This window comes from Carassius gibelio, chromosome A12 (genome assembly GCF_023724105.1).
Source record: "Carassius gibelio isolate Cgi1373 ecotype wild population from Czech Republic chromosome A12, carGib1.2-hapl.c, whole genome shotgun sequence".
Lineage (NCBI taxonomy): Eukaryota > Metazoa > Chordata > Actinopteri > Cypriniformes > Cyprinidae > Carassius > Carassius gibelio.
Window position 1 is genome coordinate 1051155 of NC_068382.1, and position 19076 is coordinate 1070230.

The 19076-nt window shown below is 34.5% G+C and overlaps 2 long non-coding RNA genes and 1 other non-coding gene across 10 annotated transcripts; 2 read left to right on the plus strand and 1 right to left on the minus strand.

Annotated features, from left to right (window-relative positions):
- The first annotated feature begins 625 nt into the window (after window positions 1-625).
- LOC128025787 (U6 spliceosomal RNA) lies at window positions 626-735 on the plus strand. The gene has a single exon (XR_008186226.1). It is a non-coding gene; the product is annotated as a U6 spliceosomal RNA (small nuclear RNA).
- Window positions 736-2075: 1340 nt separating this feature from the next.
- LOC128024894 (uncharacterized) lies at window positions 2076-6110 on the plus strand. 5 transcript variants are annotated; one of them, XR_008186054.1, is made up of 8 exons: window positions 2076-2268; window positions 3567-3768; window positions 3894-3977; window positions 4643-4747; window positions 4834-4930; window positions 5064-5128; window positions 5231-5443; window positions 5541-6110. It is a non-coding gene; the product is annotated as an uncharacterized LOC128024894 (long non-coding RNA). The 5 variants fall into 5 exon arrangements; XR_008186055.1 differs by having other exon boundaries at window positions 4647-4747; XR_008186053.1 differs by lacking the exon at window positions 4643-4747 and having other exon boundaries at window positions 2087-2278.
- Window positions 6111-8288: 2178 nt separating this feature from the next.
- Window positions 8289-11448, minus strand: LOC128024892 (uncharacterized). 4 transcript variants are annotated; one of them, XR_008186046.1, is made up of 4 exons: window positions 11264-11448; window positions 9841-10040; window positions 9632-9715; window positions 8289-8987 (listed from the first exon to the last, which is right to left on the minus strand). It is a non-coding gene; the product is annotated as an uncharacterized LOC128024892 (long non-coding RNA). The 4 variants fall into 4 exon arrangements; XR_008186047.1 differs by having other exon boundaries at window positions 11254-11448; XR_008186048.1 differs by having other exon boundaries at window positions 9841-9937; window positions 11264-11310.
- Window positions 11449-19076: the final 7628 nt, after the last annotated feature.

Sequence of the window (19076 nt, forward strand, 5' to 3'; positions counted from 1 at the left end):
AGATCTATCCTGGGTCCTCTAAAAGAACATATTATTTAAAAAACGTAAACAAGAAATAATATCAATTAGAACTAAGTTTTTGAAATTTCCTATTCCTCGTAAATTTAAAGAAATCCATTTTAAAATGGTAAACGAAATTTATCCTTCACAAGAATTTATTCAAAAATTATTCAAATTTGAAACGGAGAATTGTTATTTTTGTAAATCATTGTCAGAATCAACAGAACATCTTTTTTTTGAGTGTGTGATTGTACATAATTTGTGGAAGAAAATGCATAACAGGCTGATTTCTAAGTCTATTCAAATAGATTTTTTTTCCTGGAATGGGATCAAATATGGACTATTAATGAAGAATAAAAAAAGTTGAATATTTGATAAATAATATAATACTATTTGTTAAATTCTATATCCACAAATTTCGTTTCACAAAATCTCTTCCAAATGTGAATGCATTAAAAAATGACTTTTATTTATTTTGTAAATCCTTAAAGAAAATTGATACAGTCCCTGCTATTAACCTCTTCTCACTTATATCAGAATATCAGTTGATATAAACCCCTATGTTAGGACTTCAATGATCAAGATTGTCAGTTTACAGCTTTCTGAGTCCAGTAATGTTGAAATAGTGCTTCTGTTCACGGCGGCACATATACTAAAATTGGATCGATACAGAGAAGATTAGCATGGCCCCTGCGAAAGGATGACACGCAAATCCGTGAAGCGCTCCATCTTTACGGGAAGTCGTGGCCTAATGGTTAGAGGGTTGGACTCCCAATCGAAGGGTTGTGAGTTCTAGTCTCGGGCCGGACGGAATTGTGGGTGGGGGGAGTGCATGTACAGTTCTCTCTCCACCTTCAATACCATGACTTAGGTGCCCTTGAGCAAGGCATCGAACCCCCAACTGCTCCCCGGGCGCCGCAGCATAAATGGCTGCCCACTGCTCCGGGTGTGTGCTCACAGTGTGTGTGTGTGTGTGTTCACTGCTCTGTGTGTGTGCATTTCGGATGGGTTAAATGCAGAGCACAAATTCTGAGTATGGGTCACCATACTTGGCTGAATGTCACTTCACTTCACTTTTTTTTTTTATGAAGTGAAATCAAGCCCAAATCTGCTCAAAAGCTTTTCTCTCTATTAGATAAAGCTGTTTCATTCAGTATTCAGTGCAAAACTTGCCAAACTGATAGATGCTTATGCCTTATGAAGTACAATGTTTTCTGCAATGCTGTAAGACAGTTTTTAATGTGTTAGAAGTTATATGCACAAAAACTTATTTTAGGACTTCAATGATCAAGATTGTCAGTTTACAGCTTTCTGAGTCCAGTAATGTTGAAATAGTGCTTCTGTTCAAATGAAGTGAAATCTAGCCCAAATCTGCTCAAAAGCTTGTCTCTCTATTAGAGAAAGCTGTTTTCATTCAATATTCAGTGCAAATCTTGCCAAACTGAAACATGCTTATGTCTTATGAAATAAAATGTTTTCTGCAATGCTGTAAGACAGTTTTTAATGTGTTAGAAGTTATATACACAAAAACTAATGTTAGGACTTCAATGATCAAGATTGTCAGTTTACAGCTTTCTGAGTCCAGTAATGTTGAAATAGTGCTTCTGTTCAAATGAAGTGAAATCAAGCCCAAATCTGCTCAAAAGCTTGTCTCTCTATTAGATAAAGCTGTTTCATTCAGTATTCAGTGCAAATCTTGCCAAACGGATAGATGCTTATGCCTTATGAAATACAATGTTTTCTGCAAAGCTGTAAGACAGTTTTTAATGTGTTAGAAGTTATATACACAAAAACTAATGTTAGGACTTCAATGATCAAGATTGTCAGTTTACAGCTTTCTGAGTCCAGTAATGTTGAAATAGTGCTTCTGTTCAAATTAAGTGAAATCTAGCCCAAATCTGCTCAAAAGCTTGTCTCTCTATTAGAGAAAGCTGTTTTCATTCAATATTCAGTGCAAATCTTGCCAAACTGAAACATGCTTATGTCTTATGAAATAAAATGTTTTCTGCAATGCTGTAAGACAGTTTTTAATGTGTTAGAAGCAACCCGTTCTCATCAGTCTGCGTATAAATAACACGACTTTACACTTTCTATTTGCGTGGAATGCATACGCCAAATGCCATTTTTGCTTGCATATGATACGCCAATCCTTCCCATTAATTTCGGTGGAGAGCAGATGCGTCCAAATAACACGCATCATCTTCAGCGGCAGTGACGTCACTAGCGAGGCTCGTTCAGTTCACCTGATGCGCGTACACCTTCAAACAGGTAAGCAAGGGTAAATATATTTTTTTATTCTTCTTTTTGTAATGATATCACGTGGTTAAGCGTATTGTTTTAATTATTTCAGTATTTCTGCATCACGTTAGACAGGGCCGTGTTTTTAAAGGGCAGTTTATGCTCCAATTATGGGTCAGTGGGCTGCTCAGCTAGCCTACCATTGTCATTAGCCTAAGCTAACCTGTACTGTTTATAGACCTGTTGCAGTTTTAAATAAATTTATGATGTGACATATGGGTCTTCAGCTTTTAGACATGACTAATACAAGCACAACAAAGCACCCAACCCAATATCGCGTGATAATCGTGATCGTGTAAAAAGTCCACACATTTAGCATATTTTTACAATACTAGCCTAACTTTTGCTTGACCACGTCATGTGTAGCCAATTCACACACAGTAACTACAGCATATTTACCATGCTTCTCCTACTGTAACCGTAGTTTTACTCTGGACTTTGTAACGCACATAACCACGACATTTACTATGGGTTTACCATAGTAACCATAGTTTTACTCTGGTATTTGTATTTACTAACACACAATAACCACAACATTTACTATGGGTTTACCATAGTAACCATAGTTTTACTCTGGTATTTGTAGTTACTAACACACAATAACCATGACATTTACTATGGGTTTACCATAGTAACCATAGTTTTACTCTGGTATTTGTATTTACTAACACACAATAACCACGACATTTACTATGGGTTTACCATAGTAACCATAGTTTTACTCTGGTATTTGTATTTACTAACACACAATGACCACGACATTTACTATCGGTTTACCATAGTAACCATAGTTTTACTCTGGTATTTGTAGTTACTAACACACAATAACCACGAAATTTACTATGGGTTTACCATAATAACCATAGTTTTACTCTGGTATTTGTATTTACTAACACACAATAACCACAACATTTACTATGGGTTTACCATAGTAACCATAGTTTTACTCTGGTATTTGTAGTTACTAACACACAATAACCACGACATTTACTATGGGTTTACCATAGTAACCATAGTTTTACTCTGGTATTTGTAGTTACTAACACACAATAACCATGACATTTACTATGGGTTTACCATAGTAACCATAGTTTTACTCTGGTATTTGTAGTTACTAACACACAATAACCACGACACTTACCAGGATTTTACCACAGTAACTGTTTTTACTCTACACTATTTGTAAAGCACAGTAACCACTAAGTTTGCCATGCCTTTAATATCTTTTTGTGATGTAATTGTAATTCAGTGTTCTTTCTGTCTTGCAGTTACGTCGGATTACATACTCCACAACAACCTGTAATCCAGCAGATCTTTAAAGAAGCCATCTCTTGTAAAATCTCTCTCTCTCTCTCTCTCTCTCGCTCTGCTAGAATTAACAGGGAACTTCAACTCCACGCTCCCAATGCTGATATTGAAGAAGCTGTCAAGGGGGCTGAACAAGTCCTTCAAAGGATCAACCCTTCACAGGTAATGTTGAAGACTCTTAGTTATAACTGATTTGCTTTAATGAACGCATCCTTATATTATGTGTTAATCAAATATTTTGGTCACAGATCATTTTAACACACTGTCTCAACATGTTTATATTTCAGGAAGGCCTGTCATGAGATTTGAATTTGACCATCTTGTGCATTTATGAAGAAGACCAAAAGCTGCAAAGGCAAACACTTCCAATGGTACGTCAGATACATTTTTCTCAGCATTTGATGTTTCTTAAATTTTGGTTCACTTAGCCCATCAGGAAGAACACTCAACAAAGAGCATGTTGTAGTAGTAATAATTCATCCAATAATCATATTATATTGCACAAGCGTACTTGTACAAAATTCTACAACTTTTACTCCTACTGCTGTTAATGGCCATTACCACACTTCCCATCAGATTGTGCCCATTGTAAGAGTGTTTATATCATGAAGTTTAAATGAAGTCCATTGTATTCTTTATTAATCTTTACAAATTGGTGCCGCCTCTTCCTGTTTCAACAGTACATGATATCTGTCCACACCTTATAGTCTGCCTTTCTTTCTATGGTGATGTTACTGAACACATCTGTCTTAGAAGCAAGAGAATGGAAATCCTAGTTTAACTTTTCAAGTGCTACAAATCAGATCAATGAATTTGGGCAATCAGATCACTTAAAGTTGTTCACACAAAGACCAATAACTATAATGAGAAGTATTTTAGCATCCACACCAACAGACAATACTGTTCTCTTAAATCTCTTAAATGTTCCCCTCATTCTGTTAAATTTATACACAAAATTCTGCCTTTCTCTGCCTTTTTCACTTCATCTTCATGCTGTACTCCCTCACTCACACATTCTTTTATGCTCTGTTGTAAGGCAGAAACTGAGAGTTTGCATGATGGCATTTTCTCAGACGCTGAATCTGATGTGTACAGATGAACTCAGGAGCCTACTAGAGTTGGCAAGGAACTTGTGCTTGAAGTATATAATGATATCTGCTTTATTTATATTTTTAAACAACAATAATGATTAAACATGGGGTCAATAAATATTTTCTTGTTTTACAGCTGAAGACCAGAAACGCAAAGAAAATCAGTCAAACCAGTCCTAAAGAAATGAGGAATGAACATGGACTTCTTGTGCCCCAAAAGAAAAGACAGAAAGGTGAAAAGTTTCACATTTCAATTTGTATGTCTGAATTCAATGCAGTTATGTGTGGTACAACATTGATGTTGATCTCTCAAAAGACTTTTCAAGTCCGCAGTTATAGTTTTTCACATATACATCTTTTTTATAGCTCCTAAAATGAGCAAATAAGCTGTGCATCATCTCTGTGATTTGGGAAGGAAATGACTGAATATGGTGAGTACTGACACCTGCAACTGTATTCACCAACACTATTACTCTAGAATGGTTATTGCTGTTATTGTTGACTTATTGTTTTGTCTGTTTGTTTGAATTAAGATGAAGCCAATTGATGAAGATATCAATTGAATGGCCACCGAGTGCATCACTGCTACCTGAACCCATCAGTTATCTGCTGTGAAGACTGCATTCACAATCCGCTCTACTGCGACAGCTCAGATGTTACGGCCTGTAAAAGTAAACATCACAGCTAAACAACGAGAGCTAGTTGTGGTGGGATTCTATTGGCCAATATCCCCAACAAGAATCAATGTTAAGTCCAGTGCAACAATTGACTTAATATAGTATAAAAATACTATATATTGTTTATTGATTTACCATAACCTAAATACATGTTTTGGCCCTCCAGGACATCTAGACCAGGTGGAGTGTGAGGAGGACCGTCAGAGACTCCAGCCAGCCGAGCCATGGATTGCTCTCACTGTTACCATCAGGCATGCGTTATCACAGAACCTACACCAGCAGACAGTGAGACAAGTTCCTTTCACAGGCAATCAGACTGAACTGAACTCATACCAGTAAAACCATACACACCCCACCAACCTCATATGCCCTGCACTCTTATCAGTTATGCTGACTGGACTCAATATTATTATGCACCCTGACATTCTGTTTGCACTAATTCATACCGTGCTTTACTGCAGAGATGTATGTGTACTGTGATTATTATTGTTTTCAATTCATGCTCTTTGTATAGCATAATTTTTAACATATATTGTTCTCTACCTGAATTGAGTCCCTTATATATGTGTGTTGCATATATATATATATATATATTCAGAATTTGTATTTCATATATATTCATGAATTAATTCATTTGTCATCCATACTGTCACGCTGCAGTCTGCACCCAAGACTTTCATCACCTGTATACTTGTGTTCATTGTATTGTGACAATAAAGATATTTGATTTAAATTAGTTACATGTCTTTTGTTCATCAGTTGTGCTGTAGGGTGCTGCATAACAACTGCAAAAAAAAATGTATGACATGGAAGATTATGATATGTCCAGGACATGGACAAGCAAGAAGAGGAAGAAAAGCAGGAGAGCTCTAAAAACTTGATGTGATTCTTTGGGGCTCAAGACATTTCACCATGCATGCATTTGCATAGTTTCATCTGATTAGAAAAACATGGTTTTAACATAACCCATTTTTAATATTGTTAAAAATTGTATATCATTTGTCTTAATACACTACTTTAGTTGTTTTTATGTTGTATCCTCCAGTAAAGTACTGCACATGGTGTTGGATAATAAAGTAGGGTGAATATTCTATATTAAGAATGGTGTTTGGTAAATACACCATTTAATTTTGTAAACAATAGATAAATGTGTTTTAATTAAGAAATGAACATTTGGTTACGTTAATGACATTCAGTTAGATGAAGGGCAGGCTGAAAGCTGCATTAGAAGATACTGCATGGACTATAATGCTGCAGGAATTTCATGTACAACTGAAGGTGATGGACAAGGGAAAGATCAACATGAATCCAGTACTGTATAATAAGCAAGATGAGCATGCACATTACTGATGTTTAGTACCCGAGGAGGACAAATATGAGGAGTATTTTACACAGAGACACAAATTAGCTCTTAATATTATGATTCTTTGCATTGCATGAATTGTATGGCTTTGCACTATAAACTACACACTCTCTGTACCTTGTCTTACTGAATGACACATTGACACTGTGAAAGTACAATGAAGTGTCACAGTATGTATTGGTTGTTTAAATTGGTGTCTTTGTTTACTTTCAATACTGTATCCTTGCACCTGATATAATTCAATATTTGGAGCCTATTCCAAATAGGCACTGATGTATATTTTTATGGTTCTATTCTTATTCTGAGATAAACATGACTTACAACTTACATATTGGCAATTTGTTGAAAAGAAAAACTTAAAAATTATGACCCAGCACAGTCTGTTGTCCATGATGAGAAAAGGTATGTGTATGTTTTACTGCCCTTCCATCTTCAAGGGCCCAGTAGAGTCCCCTAGAAGAGCAAAAAAATGTAAATTTCAAATGGCTGTAAATCAAAGTCTGATTATAGTGTCAAAGAAAAAATTGGCAGGACAACTACTTATGCTATGCTAATTAAATAATGTTGGACAGAGTTTTCAAACATATATGGAAAGGTGGTATAAAGGTGTTTAAAAAAGTGCACTTAGTAAAATATCGAATTTCAGCCTGCCTCTTAAATATGTCATTAATGTTTACACAATGAACATGTTTAGATTACCCTTTGTTAAAAAAGATTGCATTTTCCCATTTTTTTAATTATTAAACATTTTAAACTACATTACCCATAAGCCTCTGCCATTCTATCGTTTGAACGCGAGTAATATTAGCGCTGGTATTTGGAGTTTATTGGAGTTGTGCTTGGGGTTAGGGTTACGATTTCGGTAAAGAGGTAATTTCTCACGACATAGCAACACTGCATTGTTAACTGAAGGTGTTACTGACGTAATAATTACAGTCAAACGGACTTTGCAACATTAAGCGGTTTATAATTTGGGTTAAAAGATAGTCCAATCACAGCGAGTTCTGCGAGAGCCAAGGGAACGTCAAAGCCAATGGCAACCCAGTTGAGCAGAGGCGTCACACTAACTTGTACATATATGGTCATTTATGCCGGGAGCTTCCGGGTTCCTGCAGTGAATGGACAGAAGCTGCAGTTACACTGATGCAGCAAGAAATACGTTGATTAAAGGTGTTTTTTTGTTTTGTGTTTTAACGAAGGTATAATGATTCCCATTGTATTGAATAGGCTACATTGTTTACACTAATATTAGTGTACAGTACTTAAATTTAAAAGTTTGCATATACTGTGTGAAAAATAAATGTCAAAATGTTTCATTTGCTTAAAAAAAACACCTCTGAAGATTATTTAAACACAATATTTTTCTACTACTCAATTTTCCTTCTGTAATATTTACAATGTATTTATAGTGTATTAAAGGTAAACAATTTATTACATCTACGTTTCATGGAAATGGACCCTAAAAACTTGCCATTCTTAGATCCACCAGTTGAACTATAGGAAAAGAAAACAAACAAACAAACATCATGACATCAATCACTCATTGTCTAGTCATTTTACAGTGTTTATTGATATGTCAAACTTTTCGCAGATAAACATAGTGCCCAGAACAGTCTCTCTCCAGTTTATTCCACTATGAAAAAAAAAGAAAAGTTGATAAAAAAAAAATGCATAGAGGTAACTAAGTGAAAACAAACAAACAAAATAGCAACAGAAACTCCCTTCAAAAAACATAAGTTTAATATTCAAAAATAAAAAGGCAATTTGTTTACAGAAATCCTGACAAAAGATGCCAAAGAATAATCAAGGCTACAGTTGAAAATATATTGTTTTCTTCCCTTTATCAACCAAATAGGCAAAAATGATTAAGAACAATGCTCCAATATTTTACAATTATCACCTTTAAAAACATATATCCTGTAGTCATTGTTTGCTTCTATTGTGAATAAATGCAAAACAAATAAATGGTTAATAATAATAATTATTATTATGTGTATATATATATATATATATATATATATATATATATATATATATATATATATATATATATACAGGAGTGCTTATAGTAGAGATTGGAGTGATGAATGTAGAGGAAAAATGAATACAAGCAGAAATGCTAAGACTGGAGGTTGGCAGTAAAGGACTGAGAGCAGATGTGTCACACAAGAGAGGAAGATCTGGAAGCTTTTGAATGGGCTGATATTGTGAAGAGCTGATGAAGAATGATTAAGTAATCTGTGAGAAATCCTGCAAGAAGAAACAAAGATAATTTATCACATTATGAACAACAAAAACACTGAGAACAACAAATGGCAGAATACAACATACTGTAACTGCAGTGTGCATAGCAGTAATTGTACAGTATTGTCTGTTGGTGTGGATGCTAAAATACTTCTCATTATAGTTATTGGTCTTTGTGTGAACAACTTTAAGTGATCTGATTGCCCAAATTCATTGATCTGATTTGTAGCACTTGAAAAGTTAAACTAGGTTTTCCATTCTCTTGCTTCTAAGACAGATGTGTTCAGTAACATCACCATAGAAAGAAAGGCAGACTATGAGGTGTGGACAGATATCATGTACTGTTGAAACAGGAAGAGGCGGCACCAATTTGTAAAGATTAATAAAGAATACAATGGACTTCATTTAAACTTCATGATATAAACACTCTTACAATGGGCACAATCTGATGGGAGCTGTGGTAATGGCCAATAACAGCAGTAGGAGTAAAAGTTGAAGAATTTTGTACAAGTACGCTTGTGCAATATAATATGATTATTGGATGAATTATTACTACTACAACATGCTCTTTGTTGAGTGTTCTTCCTGATGGGCTAAGTGAACCAAAATTTAAGAAACATCAAATGCTGAGAAAAATGTATCTGACGTACCATTGGAAGTGTTTGCCTTTGCAGCTTTTGGTCTTCTTCATAAATGCACAAGATGGTCAAATTCAAATCTCATGACAGGCCTTCCTGAAATATAAACATGTTGAGACAGTGTGTTAAAATGATCTGTGACCAAAATATTTGATTAATACATAATATAAGGATGCGTTCATTAAAGCAAATCAGTTATAACTAAGAGTCTTCAACATTACCTGTGAAGGGTTGATCCTTTGAAGGACTTGTTCAGCCCCCTTGACAGCTTCTTCAATATCAGCATTGGGAGCGTGGAGTTGAAGTTCCCTGTTAATTCTAGCAGAGCGAGAGAGAGAGAGAGAGAGAGATTTTACAAGAGATGGCTTCTTTAAAGATCTGCTGGATTACAGGTTGTTGTGGAGTATGTAATCCGACGTAACTGCAAGACAGAAAGAACACTGAATTACAATTACATCACAAAAAGATATTAAAGGCATGGCAAACTTAGTGGTTACTGTGCTTTACAAATAGTGTAGAGTAAAAACAGTTACTGTGGTAAAATCCTGGTAAGTGTTGTGGTTATTGTGTGTTAGTAACTACAAATACCAGAGTAAAACTATGGTTACTATGGTAAACCCATAGTAAATGTCATGGTTATTGTGTGTTAGTAACTACAAATACCAGAGTAAAACTATGGTTACTATGGTAAACCCATAGTAAATGTCGTGGTTATTGTGTGTTAGTAACTACAAATACCAGAGTAAAACTATGGTTACTATGGTAAACCCATAGTAAATGTCGTGGTTATTGTGTGTTAGTAACTACAAATACCAGAGTAAAACTATGGTTACTATGGTAAACCCATAGTAAATGTCGTGGTTATTGTGTGTTAGTAACTACAAATACCAGAGTAAAACTATGGTTACTATGGTAAACCCATAGTAAATGTCGTGGTTATTGTGTGTTAGTAACTACAAATACCAGAGTAAAACTATGGTTACTATGGTAAACCCATAGTAAATGTCATGGTTATTGTGTGTTAGTAAATACAAATACCAGAGTAAAACTATGGTTACTATGGTAAACCCATAGTAAATGTCGTGGTTATTGTGTGTTAGTAAATACAAATACCAGAGTAAAACTATGGTTACTACGGTAAACCCATAGTAAATGTCGTGGTTATGTGCGTTACAAAGTCCAGAGTAAAACTACGGTTACAGTAGGAGAAGCATGGTAAATATGCTGTAGTTACTGTGTGTGAATTGGCTACACATGACGTGGTCAAGCAAAAGTTAGGCTAGTATTGTAAAAATATGCTAAATGTGTGGACTTTTTACACGATCACGATTATCACGCGATATTGGGTTGGGTGCTTTGTTGTGCTTGTATTAGTCATGTTTAAAAGCTGAAGACCCATATGTCACATCATAAATTTATTTAAAACTGCAACAGGTCTATAAACAGTACAGGTTAGCTTAGGCTAATGACAATGGTAGGCTAGCTGAGCAGCCCACTGACCCATAATTGGAGCATAAACTGCCCTTTAAAAACACGGCCCTGTCTAACGTGATGCAGAAATACTGAAATAATTAAAACAATACGCTTAACCACGTGATATCATTACAAAAAGAAGAATAAAAAAATATATTTACCCTTGCTTACCTGTTTGAAGGTGTACGCGCATCAGGTGAACTGAACGAGCCTCGGTAGTGACGTCACTGCCGCTGAAGATGATGCGTGTTATTTGGACGCATCTGCTCTCCACCGAAATTAATGGGAAGGATTGGCGTATCATATGCACGCAAAAATGGCATTTGGCGTATGCATTACACGCAAATAGAAAGTGTAAAGTCGTGTTATTTATACGCAGACTGATGAGAACGGGTTGGTTAGAAGTTATATACACAAAAACTAATGTTAGGACTTCAATGATCAAGATTGTCAGTTTACAGCTTTCTGAGTCCAGTAATGTTGAAATAGTGCTTCTGTTCAAATGAAGTGAAATCAAGCCCAAATCTGCTCAAAAGCTTGTCTCTCTATTAGATAAAGCTGTTTCATTCAGTATTCAGTGCAAATCTTGCCAAACGGATAGATGCTTATGCCTTATGAAATAAAATGTTTTCTGCAATGCTGTAAGACAGTTTTTAATGTGTTAGAAGTTATATGCACAAAAACTAATGTTAGGACTTCAATGATCAAGATTGTCAGTTTACAGCTTTCTGAGTCCAGTAATGTTGAAATAGTGCTTCTGTTCAAATGAAGTGAAATCAAGCCCAAATCTGCTCAAAAGCTTGTCTCTCTAATAGAGAAAGCTGTTTCATTCAGTATTCAGTGCAAATCTTGCCAAACTGATAGATGCTTATGCCATATGAAATACAATGTTTTCTGCAATGCTGTAAGACAGTTTTTAATGTGTTAGAAGTTATATGCACAAAAACTTATTTTAGGACTTCAATGATCAAGATTGTCAGTTTACAGCTTTCTGAGTCCAGTAATGTTGAAATAGTGCTTCTGTTCAAATGAAGTGAAATCTAGCCCAAATCTGCTCAAAAGCTTGTCTCTCTATTAGAGAAAGCTGTTTTCATTCAATATTCAGTGCAAATCTTGCCAAACTGAAACATGCTTATGTCTTATGAAATAAAATGTTTTCTGCAATGCTGTAAGACAGTTTTTAATGTGTTAGAAGTTATATACACAAAAACTAATGTTAGGACTTCAATGATCAAGATTGTCAGTTTACAGCTTTCTGAGTCCAGTAATGTTGAAATAGTGCTTCTGTTCAAATGAAGTGAAATCAAGCCCAAATCTGCTCAAAAGCTTGTCTCTCTATTAGATAAAGCTGTTTCATTCAGTATTCAGTGCAAATCTTGCCAAACGGATAGATGCTTATGCCTTATGAAATACAATGTTTTCTGCAAAGCTGTAAGACAGTTTTTAATGTGTTAGAAGTTATATACACAAAAACTAATGTTAGGACTTCAATGATCAAGATTGTCAGTTTACAGCTTTCTGAGTCCAGTAATGTTGAAATAGTGCTTATGTTCAAATGAAGTGAAATCAAGCCCAAATCTGCTCAAAAGCTTGTCTCTCTATTAGAGAAAGCTGTTTCATTCAATATTCAGTGCAAATCTTGCCAAACTGAAACATGCTTATGTCTTATGAAAAAAAATGTTTTCTGCAATGCTGTAAGACAGTTTTTAATGTGTTAGAAGTTATATACACAAAAACTAATGTTAGGACTTCAATGATCAAGATTGTCAGTTTACAGCTTTCTGAGTCCAGTAATGTTGAAATAGTGCTTCTGTTCAAATGAAGTGAAATCAAGCCCAAATCTGCTCAAAAGCTTGTCTCTCTATTAGATAAAGCTGTTTCATTCAGTATTCAGTGCAAATCTTGCCAAACGGATAGATGCTTATGCCTTATGAAATACAATGTTTTCTGCAAAGCTGTAAGACAGTTTTTAATGTGTTAGAAGTTATATACACAAAAACTAATGTTAGGACTTCAATGATCAAGATTGTCAGTTTACAGCTTTCTGAGTCCAGTAATGTTGAAATAGTGCTTATGTTCAAATGAAGTGAAATCAAGCCCAAATCTGCTCAAAAGCTTGTCTCTCTATTAGAGAAAGCTGTTTCATTCAATATTCAGTGCAAATCTTGCCAAACTGAAACATGCTTATGTCTTATGAAATAAAACGTTTTCTGCAATGCTGTAAGACAGTTTTTAATGTGTTAGAAGTTATATGCACAAAAACTAATGTTAGGACTTCAATGATCAAGATTGTCAGTTTACAGCTTTCTGAGTCCAGTAATGTTGAAATAGTGCTTCTGTTCAAATGAAGTGAAATCAAGCCCAAATCTGCTCAAAAGCTTTTCTCTCTATTAGATAAAGCTGTTTCATTCAGTATTCAGTGCAAATCTTGCCAAACTGATAGATGCTTATGCCTTATGAAGTACAATGTTTTCTGCAATGCTGTAAGACAGTTTTTAATGTGTTAGAAGTTATATGCACAAAAACTTATTTTAGGACTTCAATGATCAAGATTGTCAGTTTACAGCTTTCTGAGTCCAGTAATGTTGAAATAGTGCTTCTGTTCAAATGAAGTGAAATCTAGCCCAAATCTGCTCAAAAGCTTGTCTCTCTATTAGAGAAAGCTGTTTTCATTCAATATTCAGTGCAAATCTTGCCAAACTGAAACATGCTTATGTCTTATGAAATAAAATGTTTTCTGCAATGCTGTAAGACAGTTTTTAATGTGTTAGAAGTTATATACACAAAAACTAATGTTAGGACTTCAATGATCAAGATTGTCAGTTTACAGCTTTCTGAGTCCAGTAATGTTGAAATAGTGCTTCTGTTCAAATGAAGTGAAATCAAGCCCAAATCTGCTCAAAAGCTTGTCTCTCTATTAGATAAAGCTGTTTCATTCAGTATTCAGTGCAAATCTTGCCAAACGGATAGATGCTTATGCCTTATGAAATAAAATGTTTTCTGCAATGCTGTAAGACAGTTTTTAATGTGTTAGAAGTTATATGCACAAAAACTAATGTTAGGACTTCAATGATCAAGATTGTCAGTTTACAGCTTTCTGAGTCCAGTAATGTTGAAATAGTGCTTCTGTTCAAATGAAGTGAAATCAAGCCCAAATCTGCTCAAAAGCTTGTCTCTCTAATAGAGAAAGCTGTTTCATTCAGTATTCAGTGCAAATCTTGCCAAACTGATAGATGCTTATGCCATATGAAATACAATGTTTTCTGCAATGCTGTAAGACAGTTTTTAATGTGTTAGAAGTTATATGCACAAAAACTTATTTTAGGACTTCAATGATCAAGATTGTCAGTTTACAGCTTTCTGAGTCCAGTAATGTTGAAATAGTGCTTCTGTTCAAATGAAGTGAAATCTAGCCCAAATCTGCTCAAAAGCTTGTCTCTCTATTAGAGAAAGCTGTTTTCATTCAATATTCAGTGCAAATCTTGCCAAACTGAAACATGCTTATGTCTTATGAAATAAAATGTTTTCTGCAATGCTGTAAGACAGTTTTTAATGTGTTAGAAGTTATATACACAAAAACTAATGTTAGGACTTCAATGATCAAGATTGTCAGTTTACAGCTTTCTGAGTCCAGTAATGTTGAAATAGTGCTTCTGTTCAAATGAAGTGAAATCAAGCCCAAATCTGCTCAAAAGCTTGTCTCTCTATTAGATAAAGCTGTTTCATTCAGTATTCAGTGCAAATCTTGCCAAACGGATAGATGCTTATGCCTTATGAAATACAATGTTTTCTGCAAAGCTGTAAGACAGTTTTTAATGTGTTAGAAGTTATATACACAAAAACTAATGTTAGGACTTCAATGATCAAGATTGTCAGTTTACAGCTTTCTGAGTCCAGTAATGTTGAAATAGTGCTTATGTTCAAATGAAGTGAAATCAAGCCCAAATCTGCTCAAAAGCTTGTCTCTCTATTAGAGAAAGCTGTTTCATTCAATATTCAGTGCAAATCTTGCCAAACTGAAACATGCTTATGTCTTATGAAATAAAATGTTTTCTGCAATGCTGTAAGACAGTTTTTAATGTGTTAGAAGTTATATGCACAAAAACTAATGTTAGGACTTCAATGATCAAGATTGTCAGTTTACAGCTTTCTGAGTCCAGTAATGTTGAAATAGTGCTTCTGTTCAAATGAAGTGAAATCAAGCCCAAATCTGCTCAAAAGCTTTTCTCTCTATTAGATAAAGCTGTTTCATTCAGTATTCAGTGCAAATCTTGCCAAACTGATAGATGCTTATGCCTTATGAAGTACAATGTTTTCTGCAATGCTGTAAGACAGTTTTTAATGTGTTAGAAGTTATATGCACAAAAACTTATTTTAGGACTTCAATGATCAAGATTTTCAGTTTACAGCTTTCTGAGTCCAGTAATGTTGAAATAGTGCTTCTGTTCAAATGAAGTGAAATCTAGCCCAAATCTGCTCAAAAGCTTGTCTCTCTATTAGAGAAAGCTGTTTTCATTCAATATTCAGTGCAAATCTTGCCAAACTGAAACATGCTTATGTCTTATGAAATAAAATGTTTTCTGCAATTGCTGTAAGACAGTTTTTAATGTGTTAGAAGTTATATACACAAAAACTAATGTTAGGACTTCAATGATCAAGATTGTCAGTTTACAGCTTTCTGAGTCCAGTAATGTTGAAATAGTGCTTCTGTTCAAATGAAGTGAAATCTAGCCCAAATCTGCTCAAAAGCTTGTCTCTCTATTAGAGAAAGCTGTTTTCATTCAATATTCAGTGCAAATCTTGCCAAACTGAAACATGCTTATGTCTTATGAAATAAAATGTTTTCTGCAATGCTGTAAGACAGTTTTTAATGTGTTAGAAGTTATATGCACAAAAACTAATGTTAGGACTTCAATGATCAAGATTGTCAGTTTACAGCTTTCTGAGTCCAGTAATGTTGAAATAGTGCTTCTGTTCAAATGAAGTGAAATCAAGCCCAAATCTGCTCAAAAGCTTGTCTCTCTATTAGATAAAGCTGTTTCATTCAGTATTCAGTGCAAATCTTGCCAAACGGATAGATGCTTATGCCTTATGAAATAAAATGTTTTCTGCAATGCTGTAAGACAGTTTTTAATGTGTTAGAAGTTATATGCACAAAAACTAATGTTAGGACTTCAATGATCAAGATTGTCAGTTTACAGCTTTCTGAGTCCAGTAATGTTGAAATAGTGCTTCTGTTCAAATGAAGTGAAATCAAGCCCAAATCTGCTCAAAAGCTTGTCTCTCTAATAGAGAAAGCTGTTTCATTCAGTATTCAGTGCAAATCTTGCCAAACTGATAGATGCTTATGCCATATGAAATACAATGTTTTCTGCAATGCTGTAAGACAGTTTTTAATGTGTTAGAAGTTATATGCACAAAAACTTATTTTAGGACTTCAATGATCAAGATTGTCAGTTTACAGCTTTCTGAGTCCAGTAATGTTGAAATAGTGCTTCTGTTCAAATGAAGTGAAATCTAGCCCAAATCTGCTCAAAAGCTTGTCTCTCTATTAGAGAAAGCTGTTTTCATTCAATATTCAGTGCAAATCTTGCCAAACTGAAACATGCTTATGTCTTATGAAATAAAATGTTTTCTGCAATGCTGTAAGACAGTTTTTAATGTGTTAGAAGTTATATACACAAAAACTAATGTTAGGACTTCAATGATCAAGATTGTCAGTTTACAGCTTTCTGAGTCCAGTAATGTTGAAATAGTGCTTCTGTTCAAATGAAGTGAAATCAAGCCCAAATCTGCTCAAAAGCTTGTCTCTCTATTAGATAAAGCTGTTTCATTCAGTATTCAGTGCAAATCTTGCCAAACGGATAGATGCTTATGCCTTATGAAATACAATGTTTTCTGCAAAGCTGTAAGACAGTTTTTAATGTGTTAGAAGTTATATACACAAAAACTAATGTTAGGACTTCAATGATCAAGATTGTCAGTTTACAGCTTTCTGAGTCCAGTAATGTTGAAATAGTGCTTATGTTCAAATGAAGTGAAATCAAGCCCAAATCTGCTCAAAAGCTTGTCTCTCTATTAGAGAAAGCTGTTTCATTCAATATTCAGTGCAAATCTTGCCAAACTGAAACATGCTTATGTCTTATGAAATAAAATGTTTTCTGCAATGCTGTAAGACAGTTTTTAATGTGTTAGAAGTTATATGCACAAAAACTAATGTTAGGACTTCAATGATCAAGATTGTCAGTTTACAGCTTTCTGAGTCCAGTAATGTTGAAATAGTGCTTCTGTTCAAATGAAGTGAAATCAAGCCCAAATCTGCTCAAAAGCTTTTCTCTCTATTAGATAAAGCTGTTTCATTCAGTATTCAGTGCAAATCTTGCCAAACTGATAGATGCTTATGTCTTATGAAATAAAATGTTTTCTGCAATGCTGTAAGACAGTTTTTAATGTGTTAGAAGTTATATACACAAAAACTAATGTTAGGACTTCAATGATCAAGATTGTCAGTTTACAGCTTTCTGAGTCCAGTAATGTTGAAATAGTGCTTCTGTTCAAATGAAGTGAAATCAAGCCCAAATCTGCTCAAAAGCTTGTCTCTCTATTAGATAAAGCTGTTTCATTCAGTATTCAGTGCAAATCTTGCCAAACGGATAGATGCTTATGCCTTATGAAATACAATGTTTTCTGCAAAGCTGTAAGACAGTTTTTAATGTGTTAGAAGTTATATGCACAAAAACTAATGTTAGGACTTCAATGATCAAGATTGTCAGTTTACAGCTTTCTGAGTCCAGTAATGTTGAAATAGTGCTTCTGTTCAAATGAAGTGAAATCAAGCCCAAATCTGCTCAAAAGCTTGTCTCTCTAATAGAGAAAGCTGTTTCATTCAGTATTCAGTGCAAATCTTGCCAAACTGATAGATGCTTATGCCATATGAAATACAATGTTTTCTGCAATGCTGTAAGACAGTTTTTAATGTGTTAGAAGTTATATGCACAAAAACTTATGTTAGGACTTCAATGATCAAGATTGTCAGTTTACAGCTTTCTGAGTCCAGTAATGCTGAAATAGTGCTTCTGTTCAAATGAAGTGAAATCTAGCCCAAATCTGCTCAAAAGCTTGTCTCTCTATTAGAGAAAGCTGTTTCATTCAATATTCAGTGCAAATCTTGCCAAACTGAAACATGCTTATGTCTTATGAAATAAAATGTTTTCTGCAATGCTGTAAGACAGTTTTTAATGTGTTAGAAGTTATATACACAAAAACTAATGTTAGGACTTCAATGATCAAGATTGTCAGTTTACAGCTTTCTGAGTCCAGTAATGTTGAAATAGTGCTTCTGTTCAAATGAAGTGAAATCAAGCCCAAATCTGCTCAAAAGCTTTTCTCTCTATTAGATAAAGCTGTTTCATTCAGTATTCAGTGCAAATCTTGCCAAACGGATAGATGCTTATGCCTTATGAAATACAATGTTTTCTGCAAAGCTGTAAGACAGTTTTTAATGTGTTAGAAGTTATATGCACAAAAACTTATATTAGTACTTCAATGATCAAGATTGTCAGTTTACAGCTTTCTGAGTCCAGTAATGTTGAAATAAGTGCTTTTGTTCAAATGAAGTGAAATCAAGCCCAAATCTGCTCAAAAGCTTGTCTCTCTATTAGAGAAAGCTGTTTCATTCAATATTCAGTGCAAATCTTGCCAAACTGAAACATGCTTATGTCTTATGAAATAAAAATGTTTTCTGCAATGCTGTAAGACAGTTTTTAATGTTTTAGAAGTTATATGCTCAAAAACTAATGTTAGGACTTCAATGATCAAGATTGTCAGTTTACAGCTTTCTGAGTCCAGTAATGTTGAAATAGTGCTTCTGTTCAAATGAAGTGAAATCAAGCCCAAATCTGCTCAAAAGCTTTTCTCTCTATTAGAGAAAGCTGTTTCATTCAATATTCAGTGCAAATCTTGCCAAACTGAAAGATGTTTATGT